Source organism: Meles meles, chromosome 1 (assembly GCF_922984935.1).
Source record: "Meles meles chromosome 1, mMelMel3.1 paternal haplotype, whole genome shotgun sequence".
Taxonomy (NCBI): domain Eukaryota; kingdom Metazoa; phylum Chordata; class Mammalia; order Carnivora; family Mustelidae; genus Meles; species Meles meles.
Genome location: NC_060066.1, coordinates 184,912,876 through 184,922,835, shown reverse-complemented (window position 1 = coordinate 184,922,835; position 9,960 = coordinate 184,912,876).

Sequence of the window (9,960 nt, the reverse complement as noted above, 5' to 3'; positions counted from 1 at the left end):
GCAAACTGGGTGCCCAGACTGCTTCCTTGTCTGGAGGGATCTCACCATAGCTCCTTCCTGCTGAACTTGACCTTGTCTCAAGAGGCAGTTGCTGTGCAGCCCCTAGCATGCTCCTTCCCTGGGAAAGCAACGTTTCCAGGTGTGTCTGAAGGTGGTGGTCTGTGAGGGGTTTCCTCCATCTGCCTAGGTATCAGCGTCTCTGGAGCTGGCCCACTGTGACTGGCCGTGGTGAGGTAGGGTACAGCCCCTCCCCATGTCGGTTGTCTTTGTTATAGTTACAGTAATGATTCTCATCGTCATTATCATCCCCACGATAGCCTGTGAAGAAGGCAGTGTCAGTCTATGTAGCTAAGACAGCTGGGGCTCCGGGAGAGGAAGTGACTTGCCCAAGTCCACACAGCTCGAGCCAGGCTCTGTGCGTGTGTGCATGTGCCCTTTCGATGTGTAATTTCAAGGTGATCGACTGCTTAAAGAGAGTAAGATTAAGTTCTCCTTAAAATGACTTGTAAAATGCAGGCAACCCCCCAGAAAAAGACTGACGATTTGGTCACAGTGAATATTTACTCCAAGTCCTGGGTGAGGCATATTCACATATATTGTCTCAATTGTGACTCTGCCTAGCCTTGTGAGAAGGGGGTTCTCCCCGATCCCAGACACGGAAACAAGGATTATGTCAAAAACAGTACTTTGCTCAAAGTCACCCAGGTGACAGGCGATGCTCTGGGATCGAAAGGCAAGCCTCTGAGACTCTAAGCCCCGTGCCCCATTCCCAGTGAGACTATGAGCAGGAACAGGGACTAGGGAATTAGCAGGTGAAGAGAGAGCCTTGGGTGGCTCAGCAATCCATTATTCTGAACGGGGAAACTGAGGCTAGAGAAGCGCAGTACTTTGTTTCGAGTTACACAGCTAGGAAGTGGGGATGCTGGCATCCTGCTCGCATCCATCTGGAGCTACACCCCTCCACCCACACCACAGTATGGTTGCCAAAGCCACACACCTCCTCCTCCTCCTCCTCCTCCGGACAGCCTCTTCTAGCCATAACCTAAGGTCCATTAGGAACTCTAGATCCTTTTCTCTCAGCCCTTCTACCTTATTACCACAAATTGCTCCAGGCACTGTACTGGGCACTTTACATGCATTACTTTATTTAATCCTCATAACAAGCCTGAGAGGTAGGTGCTACTATCTCCCATCCTGATGATGAAGACTCTGAGGGTCAAAGAGGTCACAGGGTTAGAAGTGAGGAAGCTGGAAACTGGAATTTGCATCAAGTACTGACTCCACACCTGCATGTGACTGTGACCTTCTCCTGCTATTTCTTGCCTGGACTGGGTGGAGACAGCCCTCTCTGAAGTGTATCAGGTCAACAGCCCCGAGGGCCAGAGTCCAAAGCTCCAACCACCCTTGTCCCCATCCATAACTCCCTCCTCTTCATAAGGACATCACCACCCCCACCGAACACCATGGGTCAAGTCCCACTCTCACCTGGGGACGTCTTTGGCTATTTCTTCACTTTGTCACCAGTTTTCACAATTGCCCTCTGGGTGGTCTCCGTTTCCCGGAAGATTCGAGTCTCCAGGGTGCCACAGGGTGGGCATCAATGTCCAAAACCAGGTCTGTCTGTCTCTAAGTCTCATGTCCTTTCTAGTTACCTCTCCCCTCCTCCCTGGGAGGTCTTGCAGGGAACCTGAAAAATCTCCCACTTGGAATTGTGATGCCTGAGTTCTGGCCAGTTCTATCCCTACCTAGGTGCCTCATACCATCCAAGGGACTCAGTTCCCATTCAGGCAATGAGCTTAATGGCTTCTAAGGCTCCTTCTTGATCTGAGAGCAGGGGGTCCTGTCCTCATGACTCTGTCTCAAGTTCCACAGGGAGAACAGGGCCAAACTGTTCTCCCTGTGGAACAGGGACCAGGGGACCAGCCTCCTAACCTTGAAACTGATACTCAGGCAGCTGGGACCACCCCCATGTCTCCAGAGGGGTCACCAGTCACAGCCCTCCTCTGTGGAGGCCAATTCACCTAACTGTGCTTTCTCTGGGTTCCTGGAACCTACCCCACAGGCCTCCTCACCAGACTCTGTGACTTCCCACTCTCTGTGCTCCTCAAGCCTGTCCCAGGGCAATGGAAGCAAAGTAAGCAGGTTGTGGGACCCACCGACCCAAGTCGCTGGGCTTTCCAGCTGGACTCTTTTTGGGGCACTGATTCACTAAAGTATTAACCCAAGGACAGGTATTCCAACAACTCTCTGCTCTCTTCTTTCATTATTCTTAATTTGTTGAAAAAAAATATCCGACAATATAAAACGATATAAAAAGAGGGAAGGCTCTCTTGAAGTCCCAACGTCACTCTGGATTAGAACTAACTATTCTTAACAGTTTGGGGCAATCCTGCATGCGTGTATAGGGGACTTTTTATGTATGTATTTATATACGTACATGTTTAATGTGCACGTGTGGGATTGGCAGAAATGGAATCATGACAGCGCCTGGCACGGAGTAGGCACTGACTACATTCCTGTCACTTTGTCTTTCACTTAATGTTACATTATGGCCATCTTCTTGTGTTAGCGCATGGAGGTTTACTTAATTTTTTTTTATCATTTATTTATTTTTTTAAGTTTTTTTTTTTTTTTAATTAAACTCTACACCCAACATAGGGCTCGAACCCATGACCCTGAGATCAAGAGTCGAACGCTCTTCTGACTGAGCCAGCCAGGCGCCCTGGAGGTCCATTTATTTCTAAAGAGCTGCACGGTTGTCATCTGTGTGGTTGTGCTCTAACGTAATGTCCTACAGATGCTCTCCAGTGCTTCCCTGCCCTGCCCAAGATTACAGCTGCAACCTGCCCTTCTGGAGTGCCTAGCGTGTGCCTGTCACAGCAGGAGGCCCATTATGTACACATATTTACGAATACCTCCCCTGGCATCTACTAGGGGCTCAGGAAACTATTGGAAGACCGAGCCCAAGTGGCTCACTTTCCCCCTCCCCCATGCCTTCCCACTCCCATCAGGTCCTGTGCCGGACCCAAGAAATAAGCAAGACAGAGACCTGAGCCTGAGGACTGCCCAGAGTAGCAACCAGATGTGGGAGCAGGTCATCAGAACCCAGGGACAAGGAGAACAGAGGAGGAAGGACTGGTGTTCTTGAAGGTCTGGGGTGGGGGCGGGGACCCTCTCAGGGGAGGGGACAGCAGAGACTCTGGAGGATGTGAGGAGAATGGCAGGTGTGCAGGGCCGGGCCGAGGGCTGCCTGCCTTCCTGCATCTGTGCTTCATGCCCTCGGCAACACGCGTGCCTCGTCTATTTCTGAAAAAAGGACTGGTAGATGCTGATTTTTATGAAATTACCTACCTAATAACAATAGGACCATTGAGTGAGGAAGACGAGTAAGAGTTTTGTAATAAAATGCGGGACGAGAATGACTCTTCTCCTACGAAGAGGATAGTTCCTGAGATGGAACACAAAGCTGACCTCTCTGCTCCCAGCAGCCAGACAGGGCGGCAGCCGCTGCACTGCGGGGACAGAGGCCCATTCAAGCCCACCGGTGGAGTCATGTCCCCTCCTCTCCACACTTGACCTCTGTTTCCTCGCTGGGCTCATGGCTCCCTTGTGTCCTGGGCTGGTATTTTGAAGGGATCGTTAATTCTGACCCATTCACCTGATGGACCTGTGGCACCAGAAGAACCCAGGGCTCAGAGGAGTTAGGGGAAAGGTGGGCAGGGTGGTCCCCGGGCCCCTATCTGCTGACCCCACCCCATCCTCTTTACACATTCGGCCAGAAAGGAGCTATGGACGAGATCCCTCCAGACAAGGAAGCAGTCTGGGCACCCAGTTTGCCAAGCCAGACTCACAGAGAGAGCTGGACCCCTGTGGCCGTCTGGGTGGGAACGACCGCCGTGCCCCTGGGCTTGGCCCGAGCTCAGCTGGTTTCCTTTATGAATTCAGACTGTTGAAAAACCAAAGGCCAAAAGAATGAACCAGCACTTGTCAAGGGTCTACTATGTGCCAGGAACATCTGCTACCTTGCCCAGCCCTCCTGTGCATCTGGGAAATGGGAATAATAATCAAATCCTGGCAACCTCAGGGGTTTGATGAAGGATCGAATGAGAGCCGTGGAAGGATCTAACATAGGGCTAGCCCCCGAGGAGGATTCTCTTTATGATGTTGGTCATTAAGATTATCCTCCTCACAATGGTCCCGTGAAATAGGGACTGCCAGTGCTGTCTTATTGCTAAGACATGGAGGCCCCAGGAAAGGAAGTGCTCAAGGTCACAGAATTGGAGCAGGAAGCCTGTTGGGCTCAATTTCTGGGCTGGGTCCACACTGAGACATGAGCCCAGGAGGTCAAATGAAGGCCCAGGGCAAGCACGCAGAGGGCAGCCAGACTTGGGCAGGTGTGGTTGATGGTGTCGGGTCCCTCTTGGGGGACGGGGGCTCCAGAGGACAGCTGCAGAGAGAGTTGGGGCCCAGGTGGTTGGCCCGTGGCCCGGGGGCTGGAGCCGCTGTCACTGTGGTGGGGCCATGCTAGGGCCATGCACAGTCCCCAGAAGAACAGTAGAGAACGGCCGCAAAGCAAGCTGGGCCCAGGTCCCAGGGCTCTGGAACGGGCCAGGCCACCTAAAAAGGGCCACCTCTTGGCACCTGGTGCTGAGAGCTTAGGATAAGTGGGATGGTGTCCTTTGCGTGACTGCATTTTTGACTTGTCCTCACTTAGTCTGACCCAACTCTTAAACTGCAAGGATTGAAAAGTAGAATTTAAGGGTGTGGGCTGAGCAGGTTTCCCAAAGCTGTCAGCCGCCCTTGGCTGGGGCACCCTATGTCTTCCCCGCCCCACCCCACCCCCGTCCTTATTTGGCCTTACCCGCCTGTGCAGGCAGCTGCCAGGTGTGATAAAGCAGTTGCAGGGGTGAAGGCACTAGCTTTGGGGGTGGGGAACTCTGGCTAAGATCCTGGCTCAGAGACCTGGGGAAGTCATTTCACTGCCCTGAGCCTCTGCTGTCCCCTGGAAAGTAAAGCCAACCTCTCAGGGTCGATTCAAGATCACGGAGGACCATGGAATCATTTAGCAGAATGGCTGCACTTAGGAAACATTCACTACATATTACTATTGTGTTTATTATTGTCATCGCTCTCCTGACAATCCTGTGAGGTTCCTGCCACAGATCCTGCCTCAGTTTCCTCAGCAGATGCCTTGTTTTCCTCATCTGCAAAATAGGACTCGTCTTGAGGCTCCGAGGGTGCATTTGTGGAAGGAACGAGGAGTGCAGTGGGCAGCTGGTGCGTGAGACAACCCACAACCCCTGCCCCCCCCCAACCCTGATCACTGCGAGCCTCCTCAACCCTCTGCAGCTGCCTCAGTCGGGCTGGAGACTCTGGCTGTCCTCATCGGCCGGGAGCCCACTACCTCTCCTACCCGAGGCCCTCATGCTGTAGGGGTCCTGAGACCAAGGGCTGGGGAGGTGGTGCTGTGTGCCACGCCTCCAGTGGACACAGGGTCAAGCCAAGCCGTGGGCTGCAGAGAAAGCACACCCTGAGAAATTCTTTGGCGGTTATGCAGCTCCTTCTCCCCCACGTTCTCTCCTTTCATTCTCCTGCCTGCTCTGGGGGGTAGATGCTGTGATCACCATTTTGCATATGGGGGAAACTGAGGTTGGTGACACCCAGCGTGTCCTTGATGGGACTGGGACTTGCTGCCTCCTTCCCCAGTACTAGGACCGTGACTGCAGAAGGGAGAAGCGGCAAACCTGGGGTGCGATGTGTGGGTGGGCATCTGGGCGCTCCTCCCAGACTCAGGCTCGCTGGCTTGGGATAGACTGCTGCCTCCGGGGCCCCGGTGGACTGGGGGTGGGGGTACTGGAGAGGGGGGCAACTGGAAGAGGCTGCCTTCTTCTTTTTTTCTGCTCCCTCCCTTTTCCAGGACTCCTTCCCCTAACAGTCATAGCTCTGGAATTCTAAACGACTTTAGTATTTTGCAAGGAGGTCTCAGGGCTCTGGGAACGTCAACCTCAGATTGAACCTTCGAGGTCACCTGCTCCAAGCCTCTCATCCATTTGACTAATCAGAAGACAGAGACCCTGAGGAATGGAGAAACGACTTAGCTGAGAGCAGGGCCGGTGGCAGAACCCTGCAGCCCCATGTTCTGAGAGCGTCACTGGATCAGGGAGATGACAGGCCGGGGTCAGGACATTCCAGAGGACAGTCACATGGGCTGGACAGGACAGGACAGGACAGGACGGGGCAGGGCGGGCAGGGCATGAGGCCACAATGAGACGCTAGGAATTCTTGTGCCAGGCTCTGCTGTCAAGTCCTCGCTTTGTCATTTCCTTCCCACATCCCTGGGAGGTCACTGTTGTTGTCCTCATGCTACAGGCTAAGAAACAAGACACAGAGAAGTTCCAAGCCAAAGAGCTTCTTCATGAAGGAAGCAAACTCGAATGTGGCCTGTCTCCAAGTCCTACAGCTTTTCTATTACACCTCCATCCCAGGGGGAATCTTGTCCATCCTCCACCCCAACAAAGTCCTGCGTTTTCTAGAACCTCAACACGCGACCTTATTTAGAAACAAAGGCATTACAGATGTAGTTGGTTAAGATGAGGGTCTAGCGGAGTGGGATGGGCCTGATGCAGTGTGGCTGGGTTCAGAAAAAGAGGAGAAGCACAGAGAGAATGCCGCTGGAGACCTGGAGAAGACACAAGGGAGGACAGCATGGAGAAGGAGGCAGAGGCTGGAGTGATGTGTCTACAAGACCAGGAACACCGGGCTTGCTGGGGACGCGCAAAGACTGGAAGAGGGAGGAAGGGTTTTCCCCTAGAGCCTTCAGAGAGCACGGCCCTGCAGGCACCCTGATTTCAGACCGCCAGCTTCCAGAGCCTTCAGACAATATTCCAGTTGTTTTAAGCCACTTTGGAGCTTTTGCCCCAGCAAACGAATACGCCTCCTTCCTGTCTCCTGGAGAGAGGATGACGTGCAGGCCTCAGGGATCCCAGACGTGGTCGTGTTGCCATTTAGAATATCAGGGCAAACTCATGGGGAAGAAGGACGGAGGGGACACGTGTTCACCTGACATTTGCTCTGGGCTGCACCTTCCACGTGTGGTCCTGATCACCCTCCCTGGGTGACCATCTGTCGGAGGCCCCGTGAGGCATCCCAGAAGGGAAAGGATCTGCCCCTCAGGCCCTAGGTGCCTCCAGGTACAATGCAAGGAACAAACCTGGGCTCCAGTGTGAGTGCTAGGGAGGGAGGCCACTCACTTCCCTTCTCTGACCCTCTTTTCTTATCTAGAGAAAGCGAAACGTGGTCACTGGCTCTCAATGATTGGGAGAATGAAATGGGCTCATTCTGTCGTTCAAGAAACATGTGTTGATGGTCTCCGTGCCAGCCCCTGCTCTAAGTCCTGGGGACACAGCAGCAAATAAGACAGGCAAAAAGGTCTTGCTCCCAAGGGGCCAGATTCTTCTGGATAATATGTGTCAGGGGCTGACAGTAAGCGCTCCATACAACTTAGGGCGATAAAGGCACACGGCTGAATGGCATAGTGGGCAGAACGGGCTTGGCCTGGAAGAGGAGCCCGCATCAGCCCTAATTGTCTTCCCTGTCGCTGTGGCATAGCCTCCTGGCCAAGGAGAGCACCAGGTCCTTGGGCATCTGGCAGCCACTGGTCTAAGCTGCTTGCCCAAAGCCAGAGAGCTCTTTGCCCCAGGCAGGAACAGTGGAGACAGCTCGAGGAGGCTTGGGTCCCTTCAGGAGGGCCCTCCCCTGCTGCTCTGTCCCCCCTCCACCACACAGCCTCAGCTCAGCCCCACCCACTCCCTGACACTGTCCCTGGGCCAGGCCTGAGCCTGCTCTGGAGGCTCTCCCAGCTGTCCTGATGTCCCCTCTGGCTTCTGCAGACGCTCCCCATTTCCACCCTTGGAGGCCTCTTCTGGGCACCAGCCCCACCCCTCCAGAGGCGTCCCCAGACATCACTCCTGTGCTATTCTTTTTGCCTGACAACTGTGGCATCAAATGTCAACCAGGATCTGCTCGGCACCAGAAGGTGGGGGCAGGAGGCTGGTTCTTGATAATGACTGTGTGGCTTAGGGGAGGGTCCTCCTCAGCCACCCCCCCCCCCCCCCCGCTGCCATGAGCGGCTAGGCATGGCTGGCCCTGGTCTGGCTCTGCTTCCAGATCACTGTGTCGCCTCAAACAAACCTCTTCCTCCTCAGACCTTGGTTTGTCTGAGCCAGGAAGGGGAAGCAGGCTTCACCTGGTGGTATGAGAATCAGGGGACACAGGCAATACCCTCTGGGGACTTGGAGAATGCTGGGCCAGTGGCAGTGGTCTCCCCTGAGAGCTCACTTCCTTCTAGATGAGCTCTGGAAGAGGTTCTGGGGGTGCACAGTAGCTATGCCCATCAAACCTCAGAGAAGCCCGTCCTCCTGTCCTCACTTGCCCCGAGTGAGCCAGGACAGCTGGCACCAAGCACTGGGGAAGCGGGCTCTGGCGGGCCCTGACAGCTCAGCAGTGGCAGCGGGGAAGTGGCAGTGGCCGCAGTGGCAGGGGCTATTCTGAGAGTTGGGAAGGGCTGGGGAGCTGAGACTGGAGGAGGGGAGCAGCCCAGGAGAAGGTAGTCCTGTGAGGGTGAGGGGAGTGTCCCTGAGGCCATGTCCATGTTCATGGTAGGGAGGGCTGTGTAATGCGCACTGGTGGGGGGCGGGGATGGAGCACTGAGGTCACGAGGCACACACTGGGGTTGCTTGCGTGTCTGTGTACAAGTTTTGGGATCCAAGTACAAGCTGAATGGGTAAAGCACGCATCTGGAAGTGCACGAGCAAGCCGGTGTGCATGCATTGGAATGCGAGCGCTTTCGAGCGCACAGGAAGGTGAGAGCAGAAGCAAAAGCTCCCGTGTGTGGAAGGGGGAAGAATGCAAGGGTAAGCAAGTGGGCTCTTGTTTGTGAGCAGGAGCAAATGTGGGAGTGGTAAGAAGGGTATATGAGAGAGCAAGCGTGGGGGAGGGGAGCAGAGTGTGAGAGCCCTGGGGCCAAGGGAACCCTCAAGAGGGTTTGGGGACACAAGGGAAGGGACATGCGCTGGTGTGTGCGTGAGTGAGCCAGTGTGCACCAGTGGATGTGTGCATGTGTGTGGTGTGAGCAGCGGGGCCAGTGTGGACTGGGAAGGGTGGGAAGGGAAGACAAGAGGAGAACCAGCAATGGTCATAAAAACAAGCATTTATTGAGCACTTACTCTGAGCCGGGGGCTGGCATGTATGAGCTCACTGAATTCTTTACATCTCCCACAATGTCAGTGCTGTGATGATACTCATTTATAGAGCAGGAAATGGTGGCTTTGTGCAGTTAAGTAACTTGCCCCTAGTCTTTTTTTTTTTTTAATTTTTTTTTTCTTTTTTACAGATTGAGAGAGAGAGAGAGAGAGATTACAAGTAGGCAGAGCAGCAGCCAGAGAGGGGAGGAAGCAGGCTCCCTGCCAAGCAGAGAGCCTGATACGGGGCTCGATCCCAGGACCCCGAGATCATGACCTGAGCCGAAGGCAGAGGCTTAACCCACTGAGCCACCCAGGCGCCCCCTTGCCCCTAGTCTTAATCGCTACGTTATACTGCCTCGTAATGAATGTGTGAGCAGCGGCCAAGCTGCAAGTAAAGAATGAGTGTCTGTATTGGTGGTAAGTGTGAGTTTGAGCGTGTGTGCACTCATGGCTGAGTGTGCCAGACGTGGGTTCCAGAGGAGCGTCCCGGCAGCAGCTGTGGACACTGGGCAGGGCAGGGGCCCGAGCAGAGCCTGAGTCAGCCTCCGTGGCGTCTCTGCCAATCTGACTTCCCAACCCCGCAGGGACAGCCTGTGCCAGGGCCCCCAGCTAAGGGATCCTCCCAGCTCTGGTATGGCCCCCAGCAGGCCCCTGGCTCACACGGCCGGCTGGGCCATGGCTGGAGACTGGCAAGAGGCCGGGGTGGCCTCCAGGGTAC